This window comes from Acinonyx jubatus, chromosome C1, assembly GCF_027475565.1.
Source record: "Acinonyx jubatus isolate Ajub_Pintada_27869175 chromosome C1, VMU_Ajub_asm_v1.0, whole genome shotgun sequence".
NCBI classification, from domain to species: domain Eukaryota; kingdom Metazoa; phylum Chordata; class Mammalia; order Carnivora; family Felidae; genus Acinonyx; species Acinonyx jubatus.
In genome coordinates, this window is record NC_069381.1 from 64,736,255 (window position 1) to 64,761,303 (window position 25,049).

At 38.7% G+C, this 25,049-nt stretch overlaps 1 protein-coding gene and 1 pseudogene across 2 annotated transcripts in view; one reads left to right on the top strand and one right to left on the bottom strand.

Moving 5' to 3' along the window:
- The window catches only part of PTGFR (prostaglandin F receptor), a 280,923-nt gene that overhangs the window by 114,139 nt on the left and 141,735 nt on the right, over window positions 1–25,049 (top strand). The gene's annotated exons all lie outside the window — the stretch shown is intronic.
- LOC106969735 (tubulin alpha-1D chain-like) lies at window positions 22,812–24,088 on the bottom strand (annotated as a pseudogene).

The following is a 25,049-nucleotide window of genomic DNA, read 5'->3' on the forward strand; positions in this document are numbered from 1 at the left end:
ATTTTGATATACATCTATATAATGAAAATCATGATTGACTCCAATTCTAACCTAATACCACATGGTTCATTCTAGTTTTCTCCTTTTCTTTCTTTCTTTCTTTCTTTCTTTCTTTCTTTCTTTCTTTCTTTCTTTCTTTCTTTCTTTCTGTTTATTTATTTTTGAGAGAGACAGAGTGCAAGTGGGGGAGGGGCAGAGAGAGGGAGACAGAATCTGAAGCAGGCTCCAGGCTCCAAGCTGTCAGCACAGAGCCCGATGGTGGCACTGGAACCCATGAACTGTGAGATCATGACTTGAGCTGAAGTCAGACCTCAACCCACTGAGCCATCCAGGTGCCCTTAGTTTTCTTCCTTTTATATTTGTACCTCCTTTCTCTGACAGTGAGATACCTAGCTCCCTTTAATCTTAATATTTTTACTTCGTTGATGGATATCCATGAAAATAACTAATCTTCCACTTCAGCTGTCACTATTTTCCTTTTGTGGATGCTCTCTTGGCCCACCCAGACTCTGACACTACATGTCAGGCTCCCCTTCTGCCTCCCCATAAACTCTAAAAAGCCATGCCAAGCTGTTCTTTCCCATAGTCCCCTTCACATGGATGCTCTCTGCATGCTGCTCACACTTTAATTTTCCACACGGGTCATCCTTTATCCCATGCTTTCCTCATCCCTTCTCCCCTCCATGTGGTTGCCCTCCTTAATTTGTTCAGATAATGATATCCCACAATACTATGTTTCCCTGGGTAGATGCCTTCTCACCCCGGCTAGGCTTCAACATCTTGCTCAAAGTTACTATGGCTACCTCCTACTTTCAGTATAAATGACTATATTGTTATGCCCTCACATATAGCTTTAGAACAGAATTGGTCAGGAAAGAAATGGAAGGGAAAAGGAAATGAAAAATTGTACCCACTGGAATTTGTCCCTAATCCCAGTTTCTGCCTCCAGTGCTGATCTCTCTTAGCCCATCTTGTCTGCTCATTGAATCATGTACCTTGCCAGTTCATCATCATTTCTTACTAATTCCTGCTTGTGGTTTACTTGGCCCCTATATCTCCCCATTAAACATGTCTCTGGCTTAAACTCTTCCAGTGCCATGTCCCCATCTCCCTCCAGGCTTCAGATAGCAGTTCAGGATCAAGTTTCCTCTGACTCAACCCACTTCTGCAGAGATCACAGCTGTTCTCAGGTGCAAAAGATAAGATGAGTGATACCAAACCAAGGATCATCTCTGAAGAGTGGTTGTGGAAACTATAGCCATGGAGGAAGTTGAAAATAAAGAAAAAGAAGGGGAAACTAGATAAAACTTTGGGAGGAGTGTTTATGTCTTTAGGGAACAGAAAGGGGAAGAAAATAGAGAGAGAAGAGATATCTTGGACTAATCTACAGCCTGGAAAAATTGGAAGTAATTGGTCTAGGTGACTAATTTTTTGAGAAGAATTTGACTCAGTACTGTGTCCTTAAATAATTTATATTGGAAGGGTAGTGGTATTATTATAGATCTGGAGTAAACTAAGAAATATGACATTATAGAATAATTTGTTACAGTAAAAATGACTCAGTAGGTTGAGTCAAACTAAGTGACTCATCTATATAGCTTGTCAGATCATCTGACAACCACTTTGGCTGACTTTGGAGTTGAGGGTCAGTTCCAGAAAGGCTTGCTTCTTATGTTTTAGTTAACATTTGGGTGGACAGTTTTTTTGTGACAATAGCCGTCTTATGAATTCATTATAAAAAGGCCTGTGGAAGAGACCCTTTGGACAATAGTACTATCTCTTGGAGTGCTTGACTGGTCATTTGTTGAAGATACTTTTTGCCTAGGTGTCCTTGTTCAGATCAGCAAATTCCCTGGAAATGTGGGTGGTGTGTATATTCATTTTATTCATCACTGTATCCCTATTACCTAATATGCTGCCTGGCATATTGGAGATTTTCAATAAGTACTTATGAAATGAATGAATGAAAGGAGATTGTTTTACACTTCTTTGAGAAGTCACCATCTGAGGATAAGAAAAGCAATTATAGAACATTTTTTTGGGACAACTGTGGGAAGGTAGTCATGGTTTAAAAAATTTCCAAGACCATGTGGAATCTAAAAAACAAAACACATGAAGGGAGCCTGGGTGGCTCAGTCAGTTAAGCGTTTGACTCTTGGTTCTGGCTCAGGTCATGGTCTCATGGTTTTGTGAGTTCGAGCCCCATGTTGGGCTCTGTGCTGATAGCTTGGGATTCTGTGTCTCCCTCTCTCTCCCCCTCTCCCACTTGTGCTGTCTCTCTCAAAATAAAAAAACAAACAAAAATCAGAAACAGATCTATAAACACAGAACAAACTGATAGTTACCAGAGAGAAAGGGAGTGGAGGGAGGAGCAAAATGGGTGAAGGGGAGTGGGAGGTACAAGTTTCTAGTTATGGAATGAATAAGTCATGAGGATGACAGGCATAGGGTAGGGAATGCTAGGTACACTTGTGGCCAGTGTAGCATAATGTATAGAGTTGTTGAATCACTCTATTGTACACCTGAAACTAATGTAACATTGTGTATCAACTATTCTCAAATAAAATAATTTTAAAAATTACTCTAAAGCAATCCTCAAGGAGCATCAATATAGAATATATTAAAGATTTTTATCTGCAGCAATGCAATAAGTACATTCTCTTCATAGAAGTATATAGATTTTTTTTATTTTGCTTATAATTTAAACCTTTCCTATTTATGCTTTGACTCCCCTCACTAGGTCACCTTTCAGTGCAAGTGTTTTCCTTATAATTTAAACCTTTTCCAATCAACCTTTGACTCTCCATACTGGCTCACCATTCAGTGCAAATGCTTTCCTTATCCCATCCCATCCCAACCACATGGTTGTCCTCTAACAGTAAATCATTAAGAAATAGGTAGCTGGGTAACATAACATTTTGAAGTCCTTTTTAGAAGTAAGTAGATGCATGCCTTCCAGCAAGACAATTATGCTGATTGGATCTTCCTTCCTTACCCCAACACACACAGTAAAATTTCAAATAACTATGGTGACAGCCATTTATAAGAAAATTATTGCAATGATTAAGTAGTTTAGTAATAGTATATCTTCCAGGTGGCTTAATGAGAATTACTGTAAGATGATCTTTTCCATCATAATTTTGTTTTTACCCCTGTTGTTACATTCATCAGGCAATGATTTTGTCAGTAGTTTGGAGCTTAACTTTTTAAGAAAATGGCACTTGGACAAATATTTCCCATATGGAAAGAAGAGGACTAACCTATATTTAGTTTATACTCTATTCCTATGCTATTTAATCTTAAAAGATTTATCTTTCCATTAAGTGAAGCATAGATAATACTTAGTGGATGTGTTGCATTAAGGAAAGTCTGTGATAAAAAACCCTGATAGTTAAGAGCGAGGGCTCAAGAGTGGACAGATCTTATTTAAATTCTAGCTTCTCTTTTTTCTAGCTGGGCTTTTGGGCAGGTTACCTAATGTTTCTTAGCCTAAATTTCCCCATCAATAAACTGGATTTAATAATGTTGCTTACTTCATTGAGATGTTTGGAACATTCAGTGAGATAATATATGTAAAGCAGTTAGTATAATGCCTGGCACATAATAAGTGCTTAATAAATATTAATATCCTTTATTATAGAAAGCTGTCTGGCATCTCTCACTTATTTTAGTGCTTTCAAGGTTCATCCATGTGTTAGCATATACCAGTACTTAATTTCTTTTTATGGGTGGATAATACATCTTTGTATGAATATACCACATTTTGCTTATCCATTTGCCAGTTGATTGACATTTGGGTGTTTCATCTTTTGGTGATTGTAAATAGTGCTGCTATGAACATTTGTGTACAAGTTTTTGCCCGAATACCCATTACCAGTTCTTTTCGATATACACCTAGGAGTGGAATTGCTGGATCATATAATTCTAAGTTTAATTTTTTTTTGAAATCTACAAACTGATTTCTGTAGTGGCTGTACCATTTTTCATTCCTACCAGTGATTATGAAAGTTCCAAATTTTCCACATCCTCACCAAAACTTACTATTTTCTGTTTTTAAAAATGATGGCCATCCTAGTGATCTAAAGTGTTTGTGATCTTTATATGCCTCTAATATAGTCTAGGAGATTTTCTCAGGGAGGATCTACAATCTTATTTCCTTTTCTCACATATTAAACAATAAATGAATTTTATTTCTTATTATTTACTTATTTATTTATTTTTTGCATTTTTAATTATTATTGTTATAATGACATTAAAATGTCATTTATCTCCAAGATTTAATCAACTTTTTGGTTCTTGTTATACAATCACTGATGTGCTAGGGAAGAAGGTAGAAGGTGGGCAGAAAAATAATGATTAGTAGCAATCCCAGATTTTAGGGACTTAGTGATTTAGTGGGAGATGTAGATGAATAAAGATGTTAAAGCCTGTGGGGGAGTATTTGAATAGAAGCAAAAGAATATCTCAACAATGAGAATATTATTTATTGTTTATTTCAAAAAATAAACTGTCAAAAAAGTAAGAACAAAGTCTTATTTAAATTTCTATCAGTTTTATATAAATTAATAAGAGAAAAATATCCAAATAATACAAATACGTCAAATAGATACGATAGAACAGTCATAGCATAAAACAATTACTACATTTCAGCATTAACTACCTATGTGATCTTGGGCAGGCTAATTACTTAGTGAAAGAAAAGGGCTGGAATAGATGGATTATAGGATTCTTTCTAGCCTAATCTTCTATGAAGCAAACCAAACATGCGACTGGCTCCACAGTTTCTCTTTTTGAATGAGAAGTCTGGTAAAGTTAATCAAATCACTTAGACTGGTTCATGTGTATGGAAGCAAACACAGACATTTCATTCATCATTTCCATATGGCCTATTTATGGCCATCATGAGACATTTTGCCTGGAAACTTCCCCTCAAAATATTGCAGAGAATAGAGAATTGAAACAGCATGTTGCAATGACACATTTGTTAGGGTGGTTTTCATTTGTGTGTAAAAAATTGGATTTATCATGTCCTCTCTTATGAACTCTATCTTCATTCTTCCTTAAATATATCCATATGTTTCGCACAAGTGAAGGCTCTGTCACATGTATTTTACCCTGTGTGGGTTTGCTTTCTGATATTTTTTTTTCCAGGAGTACATGAAACAGGTTGACCAAGAAATTTTTTGAAATTTTGCAGATCCTCACATGTGCCAAATTTCCTACTATCTTAGCTCTTAGCTGCTTCTTTTTCTTTAGCCCTCCTACAGGCTTCTTGAAAAATTTTTTTGATTTTTTGATTTCATGCTCATAGACTGGACACAAAATTTCCACTGAGAACATTGGACAAAGGCTGATGGCCTCACTGGTGCTACCTATAACAAAAGGTTATATCTCAAATGGTCATGGTGATAGCTTGAAGAATGCTCTCAGAGTATAGTCTATCATGGAGATCTGGGTCATTTTTCTTCCACCGAAACACCTAAAATATCATTTAGTGAAAGAAAGCAGAGGTGTTTCTGTTGGGAATAAACAGAGCCTATCACAGTTACCACTGCGTATCTCATCAGTAAAAGAACACATCTTTACTGCTGCAAATGAAGAGGAGGGCTGAGTTTTTTTTCTTTCAAACAAATCCTAATTTTTTTAAATATGAAATTTATTGTCAAATTGGTTTCCATACAGCACCCAGTGCTCATCCCAACAGGTGCCCACCTCAATGCCCATCACCCACTTTCCCCTCCCTCCCACATCCCATCAACTCTCAGTTTATTCTCAGTATTTAAGAGTCTCTTATGGTTTGCCTCCCTCCCTCTCTGTAACTTTTTTCCCCCTTCCTCTCCCCTATGGTCTTCTGTTAAGTTTCTCAGGATCCACATAAGAGTGAAAACATATAGTATCTGTCTTTCTCTGTATCACTTATTTCATTTAGCATAACACTCTCCAGTTCCATCCACGTTGCTACAAAAGGCCATATTTCATTCTTTCTCATTGCCAAGTAGTATTCCATTGTGTATATAAACCACAACTTCTTTATCCATTTATCAGTTGATGGACATTTAGGCTCTTTCCACAATTTGTCTATTGTTGAAAGTGCTGCTATAAACATTGGGGTACAAGTGCCCCTATGCATCAGCACTCCTGTATCCCTTGGGTAACTTCCTAGCAGTGCTATTGCTGGGTCATAGGGTAGATTTATTTTAAATTTTTTGAGGAACCTCCACACTGTTTTCCAGAGTGGCTGCACCAGTTTGCATTCCCACCAACAGTGCAAGAGGGTTCCTGTTTCTCCACATCCTCTCCAGCATCTATAGTCTCCTGATTTGTTTATTTTAGCCACTCTGACTGATGTGAGGTGATATCTGAGTGTGGCTTTGATTTGTATTTCCCTGATGAGGAGTGACATGAGCATCTTTTCATGTGCCTGTTGGCCATCTGGATGTCTTCTTTAGAGAAGCGTCTATTCATGTCTTCTGCCCATTTCTTCACTAGATTATTTGTTTTTTGGGTGTGGAGTTTGGTGACTTCTTTATAGATTTTGGATACTAGCCCTTTGTCCGATATGTCATTTGTAAATATCTTTTCCCATTCCGTTGGTTGCCTTTTAGTTTTGTTTATTGGTTCCTTTGCAGTGCAGAAGCTTTTTGTCTTGATGAGGTCCCAATAGTTCATTCTTGCTTTTAATTCCCTTGCTTTGGAGATGTGTCAAGTAAGAAACTGCTGCGGCTGAGTTCAGAGAAGTTTTTTCCTGCTTTCTCCTGTAGGGCTTTGATGGTTTCCAGTCTCACATTCAGGTCCTTTATCCATTTTGAGTTTATTTTTGTGAATGGTGTAAGAAAGTGGTCTAGTTTCATTCTTCTGCATGTTGCTGTCCAGTTCTCCCAGCACCATTTGTTAAAGAGACTGTCTTTTTTTCCATTGGATATTCTTTTCTGCTTTGTTGAAGATAGTTGGCCATACTTTTGTGGGTCCAGTTCTGAAGTCTCTATTCTATTCTATTGGTTTATGGGTCTGTTTTTGTGCCGATACCATGCTGTCTTGATGATTACAGCTTTGTTGTAGAGGCTAAAGTCTGGGATTGTGATCCCTCCTGCTTTGGTCTTCTTCTTCAATATTACTTTGGCTATTCAGGGTCTTTTGTGGTTCCATACAAATTTTAGGATTGCTTGTTCTAGCTTTGAGAAGAATGATGGTGCAATTTTGATTGGGATTGCATTGAATGTGTAGATGGCTTCAGGTAGTATTGACATTTTGACAGTATTTATTCTTCCAATCCATGAGCATGGAATGTTTTTCCATTTCTTTGTATCTTCTTCAGTTTCCTTCATAAGCTTTCTGTGGTTTTCAGCATACAGATCTTTTACATCTTTGGTTAGGTTTATTCCTAGGTATTTATGATTCTTGGTGCATTTGTGAATGGGATCAGTTTCTTTATTTGTCTTTCTGTTGCTTCATTGTTAGTGTATAAGAATGCAACTGATTTCTGTACATTAATTTTGTATCCTGCAACTTTGCTGAATTCATGTACCAGTTCTAGCAGACTTTTGGTGGAGTCTATCGGGTTTTCCATTTATAGTATCATGTCATATGCAAAAAGTGAAAGCTTGACTTCATCTTTGCCAATTTTGATGCCTTTGATTTCCTTTTGTTGTCTGATTGCTGATGCTAGAACTTCCAACACTATGTTAAACAACAGTGGTGAGAGTGGACATCCCTGTCGTGTTCCTGATCTCAGGGAAAAAGCTCTCAGTTTTTCCCCATTGAGGATGATGTTAGCTGTGGGCTTTTCACAAATGGCTTTTATGATGTTTAAGTATGTTCCTTCCATCCCGACTTTCTCGAGGGCTTTTATTAAGAAACATTGCTGAATTTTGTCAAATGCCTTTTCTGCATTGATTGACAGGATCATATGGTTCTTATCTTTTCTTTTATTAATGTGATGTATCATGTTGATTGATTTATGAATGTTGAACCAGCCCTGCATCCCAGGAATGGATCCCATTTGATCATGGTGAATAATTCTTTTTATAAGCTGCTGAATTCGATTTGCTAGTATCTTATTGAGAATTTTTGCATCCATACTCATCAGGGATATTGGCCTGTAGTTCTCTTCTTTTACTGGGTGTCTGTCTGGTTTAGGAATCAAAGTAATACTGGCTTCATAGAATGAGTCTGGAAGTTTTCCTTCCATTTCTATTTTTTGGAATAACTTGAGAAGGATAGGTATTATCTGTGCTTTAAGCATCTGGTAGAACTCCCCTGGGAAGCCATGTGGTCCTGTACTCTTATTTGTTGGGAGATTTTTGATGACTGATTCAATTTCTTCGCTGGTTATGGGTCTGTTCAAGCTTTCTATTTCCTCCTGATTGAGTTTTGGAAGTGTGTGGGTGTTTATGAATTTGTCCATTTCTTCCAGGTTGTCCAGTTTGTTGGCATATAATTTTTCATAGTATTCCCTGATAATTGCTTGTATCTCTGAGGGATTGGTTGTAATAATTCAGTTTTCATTCATGATTTTATCTATTAGGGTCATCTCCCTTTTCTTTTTGAGAAGACTGGCTAGAGGTTTATCAATTTTGTTTATTTTTTCAAAAAACAATCTCTTGGTTTCGTTGATCTGCTCTTCAGTTTTTTTTTAGATTCTATATTGTTTATTTGTGCTCTGATCTTTATTATTTCTCTTCTTCTGCTGGATTTAGGCTGTCTTTGATGTTCTGCTTCTATTTCCTTTAGGTGTGCTGTTAGATTTTGTATTTGGGATTTTTCTTGTTTCTTGAGATAGGCCTGGATTGCAATGCATTTTCCTCTCAGGACTGCCTTCGCTGCATCCCAAAGCGTTTGGATTGTTGTATTTTCATTTTCTTTTGTTTCCATATATTTTAAAATTTCTTCTCTAATTGCCTGGTTGACCCACTCATTCTTTAGTAGGGTGTTCTTTAACCTCCATGCTTTTGGAGGTTTTCTAGACTTTTTCCTGTGGTTGATTTCAAGCTTCATAGCATTATGGTCTGAAAGTAGGCATGGTATGATTTCAATTCTTGTATACTTATGAAGGGCTGTTTTGTGACCCAGTATGTGATCCATCTTGGAGAATGTTCCATGTGCACTCGAGAAGAAAGTATATTCTGTTGCTTTGGGATACAGAGTTCTAAATAGATCTGTCAAGTCCATCTGATCCAATGTATCATTCAGGGCCCTTGTTTCTTTATTGACCATGTGTCTAGATGATCTATCCATTTCTGTAAGTGGGGTGTTAAAGTCCCCTGCAATTACCACATTCTTATCAATAAGGTTGCTTATGTTTGTGAGTAATTGTTTTACATATTTGGGGGCTCCCGTATTTGGCGCATAGATATTAATAATTGTTAGCTCTTCCTGATGGATAGACCCTGTAATTATTATATAATTCCCTTCTTCATTTCTTGTTACAGCTTTTAATTTAAAGTCTAGTTTGTCTGATATAAGTATGGCTACTCCAGCTTTCTTTTGGCTTCCAGTAGCATGATAAATAGTTCTCCCTCCCCTCACTTTCAATCTGAAGGTGTCCTCAGATCTAAAATGAATCTCTTGCAGACAGCAAATATATGGGTCTTGTTTTTTTTATCCATTCTGATACCCTATGTCTTTTTGTTGGCGCATTTAGTCCATTTACGTTCAGTGTTATTATAGAAAGATATGGGTTTAGAGTCATTGTGATGTCTGTAGGTTTCATGCTTGTAGCAATGTCTCTGGTACTTTGTCTCACAGGATCCCCCTTAGGATCTCTTGTAGGGCTGGTTTAATGGTGACGAATTCCTTCAGTTTTGTTTGTTTGGGAATACCTTTATCTCTCCTTCTATTCTAAATGACAGACTTGCTGGATAAAGGATTCTTGGCTGCATATTTTTTCTGTTCATCACGTTGAAGATATCCTGCCATTCCTTTCTGGCCTGCCAAGTTTCAGTAGAGAGATCAGTCACGAGTCTTATAGGTCTCCCTTTATATGTTAGAGTGTGTTTATCCCTTGCTGCTTTCAGAATTTTCTCTTTATCCTTGTATTTTGCCAGTTGCACTATGATATGTCATGCAGAAGATCGATTAAAATTACGTCTGAAGGGAGTTCTCTGTGCCTCTTGGATTTCAATGCCTTTTTCCTTCCCCAGATCAGGGAAGTTCTCAGCTATGATTTCTTCAAATACACCTTCAACACCTTTCCCTCTCTCTTCCTCCTCTGGAATACCAATTATGCATAGATTATTTCTCTTTAGTACATCACTTAGTTCTTTAACTAAGTGAGGGGAACATCACTTAGTTCTTTTCCCCTCATACTCCTGGATTTTTTTTTATCTTTTTCTCAGCTTCCTCTTTTTCCATAATTTGTCTTCTAGTTCACCTATTCTCTCCTCTGCCTCTTCAATCCAAGCCATGGTCATTTCCATTTTATTTTGCAGCTCATTTATAGCATTTTTTAGCTCCTCCTGACTGTTCCTTAGTCCCTTGATCTCTGTAGCAATAGATTCTCTGCTGTCCTCTATACTGTTTTCAAGCCCAGCAATTAATTTTATGACTATTATTCTAAATTCACTTTCTGTTATATTGTTTAAATCCTTTTTGATCAGTTTGTTAGCTATTGTTATTTCCTGGACATTTTTTTGAGGGGAATTCTTCTGTTTCGTCATTTTGGAAAGAACTGCAGGGCACTTCCCCTGTGCTGTCTTGAATAATTGCGTTGGTGAGTGGGGCGGCAGGCCACAGTCAGACTGGTGTGTACCTTCTCTTCCCCTCTTCTAGGGGCGGGATTCACTGTGGGGTGGCGTGTCCCGTCTGGGCTACTTGCACACTGCCAGGCTTGTGGTGCTGGGGATCTGGGGTATTAGCGGGGGTGGATCAGCAAGATGCACAGGGGCGGGAGGGGCAGGCTCAGCTCGCTTATCCTTCAGTGATCCGCTTCGGGAGGGACCCTGCAGCACCGGGAGGGAGTCAGACCCCCAGCAGGAGGGATGGATCCGCAGAAGCACAGCGTTGGGTGTTTGCGCGGTGCAAGCAAGTTCCCAGGCAGGAACTGGTTCCTGTTGGGATTTTGGCTGGGGGATGGGCGAGGGATATGGCGCTGGCAAGCGCCTTTGTTCCCCGCAAGCTGAGCTCTGTCATCCGGGGCTCAACAACTCTCCCTCCTATTGTCCTCCAGCCCTCCTGTTCTCTGAACAGAGCTGTTAGCTTATAACCTTCCAGATGTCAAGTTCTGCTTGCTGTCAGAACACACTCCATCTGGCCCTTCTGCTCTTGCAAGCCAGACTCGAGGGCTCTGCTTGGCCGGCGGGCTGCCCTTCCGCCCCAGTTCCCTCCTGCCAGTCCATGGAGCGCGCACCGCCTCTCCGCCCTTCCTACCCTCTTCCGTGGGCCTCTCGTCTGTGCTTGGCTCCAGAGACTCGTTCTGTTAGTCTTCTGGCGGTTTTCTGGGTTATTTAGGCAGGTGTAGGTGGAATCTAAGTGATCAGCAGGACGCGGTGAGCCCAGCGTCCTCCTACGCTGCCATCTTCCCCTCCATCCTAGAATATATCTCTTAAAGGTAATTTGAATTTAACTTCAATTATGGAGTCCAATAGGGAGAATAGAAAAGACATGGGTTTCAGACCTGACAGATCATGGCTAAATTCTGGCTTCTTACCCAAGAAGCTATAAGCCACTGAAAAGGAGAATGGAATTATATATAATATATATGGTTATATATATCATATATATTATGTACATTGCCATGAAGATTAAATAGAAGAATGGATGAAAACCTAGCCCAGTGCCTGTCATATAGGAGACACTGATTAAATAAATGCTAGCTAAAGGTGCCTATCATAATTATTAGCAGAGTTTTAGAGATGGAAAGAAACTCAGAGATCATTTCTACTTCTTTCAGCAGCAGAATTACTCTTTATGGTCTCAAACAAATATATCTTTTAACTGAAGTGTGGTTGACACACAATGTTCAAAGAGAATCTTGCATAGAATTTCACGAAGAGCCTCAATCAGCAAGAACAATAAAAGGAACAGAAGAGTCCCTTAGGTAGAATAAGTTCCTTTAACCTTGTCCTCATCATGCTTCTTCTTATTTTCTTTCTGCTTTCTCCTCCTCTTTTTCTTCTTTTCGGCGGATAATTGTTTGTTGTTTCCAGAGCCTTGGTCTCTAGTCTAAGGATAATAGCTTGAAAGCCATGGATCTAGTCTGACCTCTCATTTTGCACTGAAAGATAAAGAGGCACAGAGAGGTTAAATGACTTCCAAGGTTGCATAGGTACTCAGTGGAAGAAGAGGTAATAAAATACAAGAGTACTGTATGACTCTTAGTCCAATGTTTTCTCTATCATTTTGGAAGTAGATATAGTAGACTGACCAGAAAGTTGTTAGAGAAATGAAGACTTTTAGGAAATTTAGTTAAGGCAAAATGTCCTAAATGATGGCAAAAACAAAAGGAGCCTTTCTTGTGCCACAAAATCTGGTGTTGTATATTGCAAAAACAGTACTCAGAAATACAGAATTTGGCACTTCATCAGCACCACATAAAAGGAATGTTGTTTGCGAGATGCACTAGATTAGAAACAGCTTCTCTTCAGCGAAATAGTGTTAGAATTTTGTTTGAAGCTGGGGTTCTCCACAAGGACTTGGAGTTTTGAATTTAGGTTCCAGAGAGCTGGGGCTCTGATGAAAATCTCAGAACACACTGGTAGGACAAGACAAGTGCAACAAAGCAGAGTGTGGCTGTTTTCTGCTGCCCAGCCAGGCTAAGGGAGACCAGATGTCTTCATTTTCAACTTCCCTTTTAGCTCTGGGTCAGAATTCTCTCTTTGCCAGGTGCTCTGGGGTGTTATAAATGAGACAGAATAAACTGACTGCCAAATTATGCTATAAAATCAGTTTTAGTCTAGCCCAATCCTGAAACACAAAAGTTCATTTCTTTCAGACTTAAAAATTCATCAGTCCAGGGGCACCTGGGTGGCTCAGTTGGTTAAGCATCTGACTCTTAATTTAGGCTCAGGTCATGATCTCACAGTTTGTGGGATTGAGCCCCGTGTCAGGTTCTGTGCATGGAGCCTGCTTGGGATTCTCTCTCTCTCTCCCTTTGCCCCTCCCCTGCTCATGTGCTGTCTCTCCCTCTCTCTCTCAAAATAAGTACATAAACATTAAAAAAATTCAACAGTCCAATATAACAGTGTGGCCCTTGTCTAAAATTAGTGTAGAACTAATAGGTTACTAGTTTTAAAATCTAGGTCATTTAACTGTAAGCAATATTTAATTATTTCATGAATGAGCTTAAAAGTAATCATTGAATTATATTTTTTCATGGTTACATTCAATGTGATATCTTGAAGTTATACTTCAGGTATACAAACAGAAGTGTGTTTATTGTCTGGACAATGAATTCAGTCCATGGTAAAGACTCATTCATAGTAAAATTTGGTTAGTGCAGGTTATTTAAAGACACGAATATTACTGATGACTATGGGAACCTTCAACAGGAAAACTAATGGTGTGTTAATTTTCTTGTCAAAAGAACTTGTTCATTTCATAAAAAATAAAAGTGAAAACACATCACATATCTGAAATCTACCTATTTGATCATTAGAGTCTAGTTTTCTTTTGACTGAGTACATTGTTTGTATCACTTACTATTGATGAATTGTCTGGGAGAGATGTCTGGTGAGAAACTTGAGACTGGGAGGAGGAGTTAAGATGGGACCAGGATTTCCTTTGGCCCTCAAACAGAGCTGTGTTAAGGTCAGATCACTTGGAACATTCAGAAAGTCAATCTGTGAAGTGATCTGATAGGATCTCCACAGGTGGAGGGAGTCAGCTTGGTGGGACAGAGGTGTGTGTATGTGAATTGGGGGAGATAAAATGGCATAGGCATGGAAGTGAGGGATCCTCTTCTGTGGAGAGACAAAAGGAAGAGAAAGAGAGGCTGTGGAATTGTGGTATTGAGTTAGTACAAGAGAAAAACCTCTTTGGACCACAGACTGGGGAATGAGAAATATGGAGAGTGCCAGTTTTTATTTAGCAAATAGCTTTAAGAGCTGAAGATTGGAATTTTCAAAAGTGCGTGATTTTCTCTGGACTGGAGGTGGCTGGCTGTGCATGTACCTCTGGGGGAGGAGGCTGGCTCTGTAGTGTGGTATCGATCTCAGGGGCACACTGGGTGAGAACAGTCCCTTCCCTCCAGTACTGTGGGAAGGTTTATTGCCTCCTCAAGGACAAAAGACCTTGCAGGTGCCAGCCAGCAGGGTGGAGTGGCACTGTACCAGAACAGAATCTGTGCAGTGCAGGGATCCTTCAAGACATTGGGGGTTGGATCCCAGCACCTATAAGGCTTGGGAGACTGTGGAGCCAGACAATTTGGCTGCCTGCGCTACTCTGTGAGGGCTGTATGAAGAGCATAGTTTGTGACACCTGGTCCAGGGAGGAGAGATTGGGGTGTTGCCATTTTTCTTCCCATCTCCAACATGGTGGGGCTTCAGGGAGCAGCACAGTGGCCCCCAGTGGAGGCTGGGCCGCTTACACCAAACCCCACCCCCTCCTTGACTGGCAACTGCTTATCTACTGGAGTGGGACGATACTGAGTGAACCAAATGGCCTCTCCTCCAGACCAGCACAGCCACTGTGCAGGCACCAGGTACCAACAGAACCAACAGACCACTGTCCTGCAGTTTTATATGTTAGTCTGTCTTTTTCTTTTCTTTTTTCCTTAACCTCTCCTTTTGTTTTCCTTTGGAATCAGGTTCATAGTTTCAGAGTTGAAGAGAATATATATTTTATATATATAAGTATATATATATATAAATATATAATGCATGTATTATATATAAAATAAAAAAATAAAAGAATATACATTATTCTTTTCTTTCTCTGTTTTGTTTGTTTAATCAGGCACTTTTATTGCATTGTTTTTACAGCTTTATCTCCTTTATTTTCCTATCCCTCTCTCTGGATTAAGCCTTACAGTTTCTTTGATTCTCTGCTTGGTCTTTTTTTCTGTCCCTTTCATTTTTCTCTTTGTATGGAATCAGGTCCCCACCCCCTTGCCTTTATTCCAGTTACTTCAATGAACAACTCAAAGCACACCTGGTAGAAGATCCAAACAATCTACCACTATGAGCAAGGAGGAGCTTTACAGAGAATTTACCAGTGGGATAGAGCAGTCAAATACACAACAACAGAGTGCACACAGCATACTCCAAAGACATTTCCTAAAGAGCCAAGCCCCAGACAGTGTATGACCCCTTTTTAATATAGTAGTACTCGCAGGTGCAGGACACATTACAAGGTATTAAAACATGTAAAAGACATAAATGTATCCAGAATTACAAAAAGGAAGAATTCTCAAAAGAAATCCAGGAAGAAATGACAGCCAGAGAATTGCTCAAAACAGATATAAAAAATATATCTGAGCAAGAATTTAGAGTAACAGTCATAAGACTAATCTCTGAGCTTGAAAAAAGCATACAAGACAGCAAAGAATCTATTGCTGCAGAGATCAAAGATCTAGGAAATAGTCATGCTGAATTAAGAAATTCCATAAATCAGATGCAAAATAAACTAGATGCAGTGACAGCGAGGATGGAAGAAGCAGAGGAGAGAATAGGTGAAATAGAAGATAAAATTGTGGAAAATGATGAAGCTGAAAAAAAGAGGGAAAGGAAATTTCTAGACCATGAGGGGAAAATTAGAGACCTAAGTGATTTAATGAAATAGTATCCATATCATAGTAGTTCCAGAAGAAGAAGAAGAAGAAGAAGAAGAAGAAGAAGAAGAAGAAGAAGAGAGAGAAAGGGACAGAAGGCTTATTTGAACAAATTTTAGCTGAGAACTTCCATAATCTGGAGAAGGAAACAGGCATCCAAGTCCAAGAGGCACAGAGAACTCCCTTCAAAATCAACAAAAGCAGGTCAATACCATGACAGAGCATAGTGAAACTGGCAAAATACAAAGATAAAGAGAGAATTCTGAAAGCAGCTAGGGACAAACAGGCCACAACATATAAGGGTAGACACATGAGGGTGGTAGCAGACGTATCCACTGAAACTTGGCAGGCCAGAAGGGAGTGGCAGGAGATATTCAAGGTGCTGAACAGGCAAAGTATGCAGCCAAGAATCCTTTATCTCTCAAGGCTGTCATTCATAATAGGAAAGATAAAGCCTTTCCTAGACAAACAAAAAATAAAGGAATTCATGTTCACTAAACCAGCCCTGCAGGAGATCCTGAGGGGGACTCTGTGAGTAGAAAGCAGCAAAGACTACAAAGGACCAGAGACATCACCACAAGCACGAAACTACAGATAGCACAATGACACTAAATCCATAGTTTTCAATTCTATGCTTTCACTCATATGTGGAATTTGAAGAAACTTAACAGAAGACCATGGGGGAAGGAAAGGGGAAAAATGTTTCAAACAGAGAGGGAAGAAAACCATAAGAGACTCTTAAAAACAGAGAACAAACTGAGGGTTGATGGAGGGTGGGGGAGAGGGTAAAGAGGGTGACAGGCATTGAGGAGGGCACTTGTTGGGATGAGCACTGGGTGTCGTATGTAAGCGATGAATCATGAGAGTCTGCTCTGGAAGTGAAGAGCACACTGTATACACTGTATGTTAGCTAACTTGACAATAAATGATATTAAAAAAATCCATATCTTTCAGTAATCTCTCGGAATGTAAATGGACTAAATGCCCCAATCAAAAGACACAGGTATCAGAATAGATTGAAAAAAACACCAGGATCCATCTAAAAATTGATAAACCTCTAGCTAGATTTCTCAAAAAGAAAAGAGAGAGGGCCCAAGTATATAAAATCACAAATGAAGGAGATCACAACCAACACCACATAAATACAATTATTAGAGAATACTATGAAAAATTATATGACAACAAACTGGACAATCTGGGAGACACGGAAAAATTCCTAACACACTACCAAAATTCAAATGGAAGGAAATAGGAAAATTGAACAGACCCATAACCAGTGAAGAAATTGAATTGGTTATCAAAAATCTCCCAACAAAAGGGAAGGGGAAAAACTAGTTTTAAACAGTGAGGGATGAAAACCATAAGAGACTCTTAAATACAGAGAACAAATGGAGGGTTAATGGGGGGTTGGGGGGAAGGGAAAATGGGTGATGGGCATTGAGGATAGCAGCTATTGGGATGAGCACTGGGTGTTGTATGTAAGTGATGGATCATGGGAGTCTACTCCTGAAGCCAAGAGCACACTGTATACACTGTATGTTAGCAAACTTGACAATATTGTACTAAAAAAAAAAATCTCCCAACAAATAAGACTCCTGGGCCAGATGGCTTCCCAGGGGAATTCTACCAGACATTTAAAGCAGAGTTAATACCTATTCTTCTAAAGCTGTTCCCAAAACTAGAAACAGAAGGAAAGCTTCCAGACTCATTTTATGAAGCTGGCATTATGTTGGTTCCCAAAGCACACAAAGACCCCACCAAAAAGGAAAATTACAGGCCAATATCCCTGATGATGAACTTGGATGCAAAAATTCTCAACAAGATACTAGCAAATTGAATTCAATAGTATATTAAAAGAATTATTCACCATGATCAAGTGGGATTTATTCCTAGGATGCAGGGTGATTCAATATTCACAAATCAATCAACGTGATACATCACATTAATAGAAGAAAGGATAAGAATTGTATGATCCTGTCAATAGATGCAGAAAAAACATTTGACATACAGCATTCTTTCTCAATAAAAACCTCAAGAAAGTCACGATAGAAGGAACATACCTTAACATCATAAAAGCCACATATGAAAGGCCCACAGCTAATATCGTCCTCAGTGGGGAATAACTGAGAGCTTTAGCCCTTTTCTGGGGGTACCAGAAAATACCCCCAAATAGCCAAAGTAATGTTGGAAAACAAAAACAAAAACAAACCAAAGCTGGCATCATCACATTTCCAGACTTTGGCTTGTATTTCAAAACTGTAATCATGAAGACAATATGGTATTGGCACAAAAACAGACACATAGACCAATTGAATAGAATAGAGAACCCAGAAATGGGCCCACAAATATATGGCCAATTAATCCTCAACAAAACAGGAAAGAGTATCCAATGGAAAAAAGACAGTCTCTTCAGCAAATAGTGCTGGGAGAACTGGACAGCAACATGCAGAAGAATGAAACTGGACCACCTTCTTACACCATACACAAAAATAAATTCAAAAGGGATGAAAGACCTAAATGTGAGACAGGAAACCATCAAAATTCTACAGAAGAAAACAGGCAGCAATCTCTTTGGCCTCAGCCACGACAAGTTCTTACTTGACATGTCTCCAAAGGAAGCGGAATTAAAGCAAAAATGAACTATCAGGACCTCATCAAACCAAAAAACTTTTGCACAGAAAAGGAAACAATCAACCAAATTAAAAGGCAACCGATGGAATGGGAGAAGATATATGCAAATGACATTCAGATTAAAGGCTAGTATCAAAAATCTATAAAGAATTTACCATACTCAACACCCCCAAAACAAATAATCCGGTGAAGACATGGGCAGAAGACATGAATAGACACTTTTCCAAAGAAGATATCCAGGTGGCAAACAGACACATGAAAAGATGCTCAAAATCACTCATCATCAGTGAAATACAAATCAAAACCACACTGAGATACCACTGGTCGGAATGGTTTAAATTAACAACTCAGGGAACAACAGAGTTGGCTAGGCTGTGGAAAATGGAGAATCCTCTTGCACTTTTGGTGGGTATGCAAACTGGTGCAGCCACTCTGGAAAACTGTGGAGGTTCCTCAAAAAGTTAAAATAGAATTACACTGGGCGCCTGTGTGCCTTAGTCATTTAAGCATCTGACTTCGGCTCAGGTCATGATCTTGCAGTTCGTGAGTTTGAGCCCTGCACCGGGCTCTGTGCTGACAGCTTGGAGCCTGGAGCCTGCTTTGGATTCTGTGTCTCCCTTTCTCTCTGCCCCTCCCCTGCTCATGCTGTCTCTCTCTCTCTCAAAAGTAAACATTTAAAAAATTTTTTTAAAAAGTAGAATTACCCTACAATCCAGCAATTGCTGGGTCTGGATTAGTATTCTATGCGTAACATTTTACTCTTATTCAATTATTCCAATGCTATAGCATTTCTTCACTGATTTTAACTTTAAGCTGTGAAAATTTCTACTCACTTGCACCTTGAGTTTTGAATTTTCTCTGTCTCCTTGGAATCTTTTTATTTTCTTTCTTGAATGATTTCCTCCATCCTGATTAAGAGCAATTTAAGATGTATATGGAATAGGGAGGAGAAAGCCATCTGTGTAAAGCTATCAGTTTATTCTAGAAATAAAAACAGCACTATGGGTTGTTTGTAGTGATTCATCTAAGAAAATAATTGGTAAGGTCATAAAAATAGTTATGTCTCTGATATGTCTAAAAGCATAGTTAACATACAAAATGCATTTGACATTATAATACAGGGTGAAAAATAGTAGAAAATGATGCTTAGTGGGATGGAAGTTAAAGTAAATAAATATCTCAATTCAGATACTCACTATCTACCTGGAAATAGTGTCACATCTGCAGTGTCACATCTCCCATAAGACCTCCCTGCCCCTGCCCTACCCCAACTTTATTTATTTATTTATTTATTTAACAGCAGCAAACATTTTATTTATTTATTTAATTTGTTTAATGTTTTTTTCAATATATGAAGTTTATTGTCAAATTGGTTTCCATACAACACCCAGTGCTCATCCCAAAAGGTGCCCTCCTCAATACCCATCACCCACCCTCCCCTCCCTCCCACCCCCCATCAACCCTCAGTTTGTTCTCAGTTTTTAAGGGTGTCTTATGCTTTGGCTCTCTTCCACTCTAACCTCTTTTTTTTTCCTTCCCCTCCCCCATGGGTTTCTGTTAAGTTTCTCAGGATCCACATAAGAGTGAAACCATATGGTATCTGTCTTTCTCTGTATGGCTTATTTCACTTAGCATCACACTCTCCACTTCCATCCATGTTGCTACAAAGGGCCATATTTCATTCTTTCTCATTGCCACGTAGTACTCCATTGTGTATATAAACCACAATTTCTTTATCCATTCATCAGTTGATGGACATTTAGGCTCTTTCCATAATTTGGCTATTGTTGAGAGCGCTGCTATACACATTGGGATCCTACCCCAACTTTAGATACCAGTCATAAGCCCAGGTTGTTTCTTGTGCTTCTGACCGAATGGATATAAAATGGATGTTCCAATGACCATTCCCCCAACACTTGGGTTAAATTAACTTGCTAGAGTGGTTTACAAAACTCAGAGAAGCACTTAATTTAAGAGATTACGGGTTTATTGTAAAAGGATATAACTCAAGAACAGCCAATGGAAGAGATGCATAGGGCAAGGTATGGGCTAAGTGTGAGGAGCTCCCATGTCTTCTCTGAGCTCACCACTCTTCCCAAATCTCCATGTGTTCTCCGACCTGGAAGTTCTCTGAAACCACTCCTTTTGGATTTTTATGTAGGTTTCATTATGTAGGCATGATTGATGAAATCATTGGTCATTAATGATTGAATTCAATATCCAGCCCCTTTCCTGTCCCCAAAGTCGCCTCATTAACATAATAAAAGATACGTTTATTATGTCTTGGAATAATAAAGATATTGACTTGACTTAAGTATATTATTATAATATCTTTATTATTCCAAGAGTTTTCCAACTGTTCAAATAAAGATATTATTATTCCAAGAGTTTAGGAGTTCTGTGCCAGAAAACAGGAACAAAGACCATATACATATGTTTATTTTATGTCATAGCGTCATATTATGTTAGAAAAGAGATATTTGCCAAAGAGGAGAGAAGAGATATCATACCTAGTTGGAAATTTACTGTAGAGTTGACATACACTGTTGAAATAATTAATATTAAAAATGAGATCATAGAAGAACTAACCATTCTGAGATTATAGTAAGTGACTATCTGAGCAAACAGATAAAAGTGATTAATATGCCTCTAACTCAAAACATAAGATTCATACTAGGTAGGATGTCAGAGGAGTGCTATAACTGTCAAGACACATATTTGAAGTCTTCTTTGGCTAAATGAAGAACATGAAGAATGTGTGACATGCTTTGCTGAGTGTTTGACAGTTTTGTATCCTAATAGGTATGAGAATTGACCTGGTTAATGAAGTGGTTATAACAAGAACAGTATGACAAAGTGACCCTTTCATTTTAGTGTCTTTTGGTGCCCAGATCTCTGGGTTGATAAAGTAAATCTAGCTACAAGAGGAATGGAATGTTTGAAGACATGTTAAATAAGGTAATGCACATAAAACACCTAGGATAGCGTTATGGATAGATATTAAATTATTTCCTAGAGTTCCAGTAGATAGCAGTATATATGGAAGTGTCAATGTTTCTAGATCCTTGACTTTTATGAGTCAAAGTATTTTTTGTTAAACAAAACTAAATGCTTTCCTACTTTGTTAAATATAAGACATTTTGCTTAATTTACAATTTAGTTGATTACTAATAAGGATGAACATCTCTGTACAGGTTTATTGGCTCCTTCTTTCTTTCCTTCAATGTCTTTTTCATGGATTTTATATAGTTTTCCAGCTGAATTGTGAAAACATTTTGTATATAAAGCTATGAAATATTTATGAAGATATTAATTTTCAAATGTGTGACATTTTGTCATTTTCTTGAAAATTTTGTTTATACGGCATTTCCTAATATACAGAGGTTCTGATTTTTAAGTATGCAGTTCACTTTCTCTATGATTTCTACCTTTGGTGCCATGCTTAGGAATACCTGGCTCCCCCTCATTTTTTGGTGAATATTCATCTACTGAAGTATGATGCTTGTGGGTGTTATAGAAAGCAGAATTTCTCAACTATCTTTTTGCTTTTAACATTTTTGTCAAGGGAAGCAAATCTTGGACTAGAAATACAAACTGTACACTAGAGAGAGAAAACAGATTTTCAGGAAGAGTGAAGAAATCGATTAAGTAAATTCTTGTTCTTTTGCCTTGATGAATCAGGCCTTGGTATTCTGTGACAACCAGCAAAAGAAACTAGAAAACCCCAATAATTCTGGTTTTCTCTGAGTAGTTTTGGAAGAACTAGAGCAGATAGGATGGCAATGAACAAACATGGTTTTGATTTTAAAAAAGAGGAAGAGGGAGATTTTGCAGATATTAGACTGAAGAGTTTAGTTCAGGAAAATTTTTAGGATGTGTTATTAAAAGGATGCTTCCTGTGATCACTAGGAACCAGTGTGGCTTCACTAAAAACAGCTTATTTCTGCGTTACATTAATGATTTCTTTTATTAAAAATTAGAATAAGGAAATGGCATGTTTTTCACAACATTCTTACAGACATGATGGAGAAATGTGAGTTGGATGTTCAATTAGATAAATGTGTTATTGATGGACTATCCCCAAAGTAATTATTAATGGATTAATTTGAGCCTGAGGGAAATAGTGACAAAACTCTTTTACTGGTTTTAAACTGTTCAAATTATATCAGTGACCTTAGAATAGGTATTTGATACTTATTGTATTATTATTATTATTATTATTATTGTTGTTAATTATTATTTTTCATTTAAGACAAGGAATACTTTATTCAAATCCATCAGAGAAATGGGCAGGTTGAGTCTAACAAAGTGTTGTATTTTAAAGCATAGGTCAGTAATTGTATATGAGAGTATACACAGCTACATACAAATTAACTAATCAGAGCACAGATTTTCAATGTTCAAAACAGAATAAACTTCCCTGTAAAAGCAGCACCTTTGTGACATTTTAAACTTTAATATTCTTCTCTTCTCTGCCCTATCTTTCAATAGAATCCATACTAACTTCCTCATAATCCTTCTCAAGGGCAGCCATATTCTCATGGGCCTGAGAAAAACTTTCCATCCCCCATGCCCTCACCTAAATACCAGTGAAGAAAGGCATGTTTGGCATACATCAAGTCAAACTTGTGGTCAGGTGAGCCCAGGTCTGAGCAATGGCTGTGGTGTTGCTCAGCATGTACACAGCTCACTGTACTTTGGCTGGGTCCCCACCAGACATCACAGTGGGAGGCTGGTTTTTAATAACAACTTTGAAGCAGTGGGGCACCAGTCCACAGACTAGATGATATACTTGGTCTTAATGGTGGCAATGGCAGCATTGACATCTTTGGGAACCACTTGCCACTATACAACAGGCAACAAGCCATGTGTTTACCATGGCAAAGGGTCACATTTTACAATCTGGTTGGCTGGCTCAAAGCATGCATTCGTCATCTCTGCTACAGAAAGTTGTTCATGGTAGGCTTTCTCAGCAGAGATGACAAGGGCGTATGTAGCCAGAGGGAAGTGGATGTGGGGATACAGCACTGGGTTGGTCTGGAGTTCTGTCAGTTCAACATTCAGAGCTCCATCAAATCTGAGAGAAGCAGTGATGGAGGACACAATTTGGCCTCTCAACCAACTAAGGTTAGTGTAGATTCAATATCAAGGTTTCTATAACAGGTGTCATAGATGGCCTCATTGTCTACGATTAAGGCACAATCAGAGTGCTCCAGGGTGGTGTGGGTAGTGAGGATGGAGTTATAGGGCTCAATTACAGCTGTGGAAACATGGGAGGCTGGGTAAATGGAGAACTCCAGCTTGGACTTCTTGCCATAATCAACAGAGAGATGTTCCATCAGCAGAGAGGTAAATCTCCCAAGCTCCTCCTCCAAAGCTGTGGAAACCCAAGAAACCCTGGATACCTTTCTCCTGGTCAGCCAATGTTCTAGTGCCCTTGGCCATAATTACTGGCAGCATCTTCCTTGCCTGTGATGAGCTGCTCAGGGTGGAAAAGCTGGCAATGGGTGCCATTGCAAAGTCATTCATCAATGACTGTGGGTTCCAGGTCTACAAACACTGCCCTGGGCACATGGTTGCCAGTACCCTTCTCACTGGAGAAGGTGTTGAAGGAGTCATCTCCTTCCCCGGTGGTCTTGTCACTTGGCATCTGGCCATTAGGCTGAATGCTGTGTCCTAGACAACAGACTCCTAACAGGCATTGCCAATCTGGACACCACCTTGGCCAACATGGATGGATATGCATTCATGCATTGTTGCTGCTTTGCGGCTGCTGAGCAGATGGCAGAGAGGAAGAGATGAGGTTGTTGCTTCTTACAGTGTGGCTTTTAGGTGGTCGATATAAGAGAAACTGCTTAAATTAGTGTTAGATAAGTAGGGGGAATATATTGTGTGAAAGAATTAATATAAAAATATAGGCAAGATCTACGAAGATAAAGTTTGATGAAAATAAATCTACATTCTTTTTTTTTTTTACTAAATAATTTGTGTCACTGTTATATTGAGGAAATATGACTAAGAAGCTCATCTAAAAATTATTTAGAAGATGTCAGTAACTTCAGGGGTGCCTGGCTGGCTCAGTCAGTAGAGGATGCGACTCTTGATCTCAGGGTTGTGAGTTTGAGCCCCATGTTGGGTGTAGAGATAACTTAAACATAAAATCTTAAAAAAAAAGTCAGTAACTTCAGTAAATCAATATGTGGTGGCCAAGAAAGCCAACTCTATTCGTTGTTGCATCAGGAAGAATGAGGGAAACAGTAGCCATTACTACGTAATATTGGCCAAATTGCACATGATGTGTTGTGGTGCCAACTATTAAACACAAATAGAGAGAGACTGATGGACGGTGAGAGATGTATTACCAGCGTGGGAGAACTGGAAACCATACATCAGGATGATGACTGAAAGAACATGAGAAGGAAAGTCTTACAGGAAACATGAGCGTTGCCCTCAAACATTTGAAGAGCTCTCATATGGTGAATGTAGATTTAGGTTCAATAGTGGACCTAATAAGGTGATATGTTTCAACTCAACACAATGAAGAATCTACAGAGTTCTTCTAAGTGGGAGAAGCAAGTTTTAAAGAATGGGCTAGACAATTACTCAGCTAGTGTTACTACAGAAGAATGAATAGTTTGCCCAGCTGACCCTTAAAAATCTAAGATTACAACTGAATCAACTTTTCATTTTTTCCAACACACAGAAGTGTTGAGAG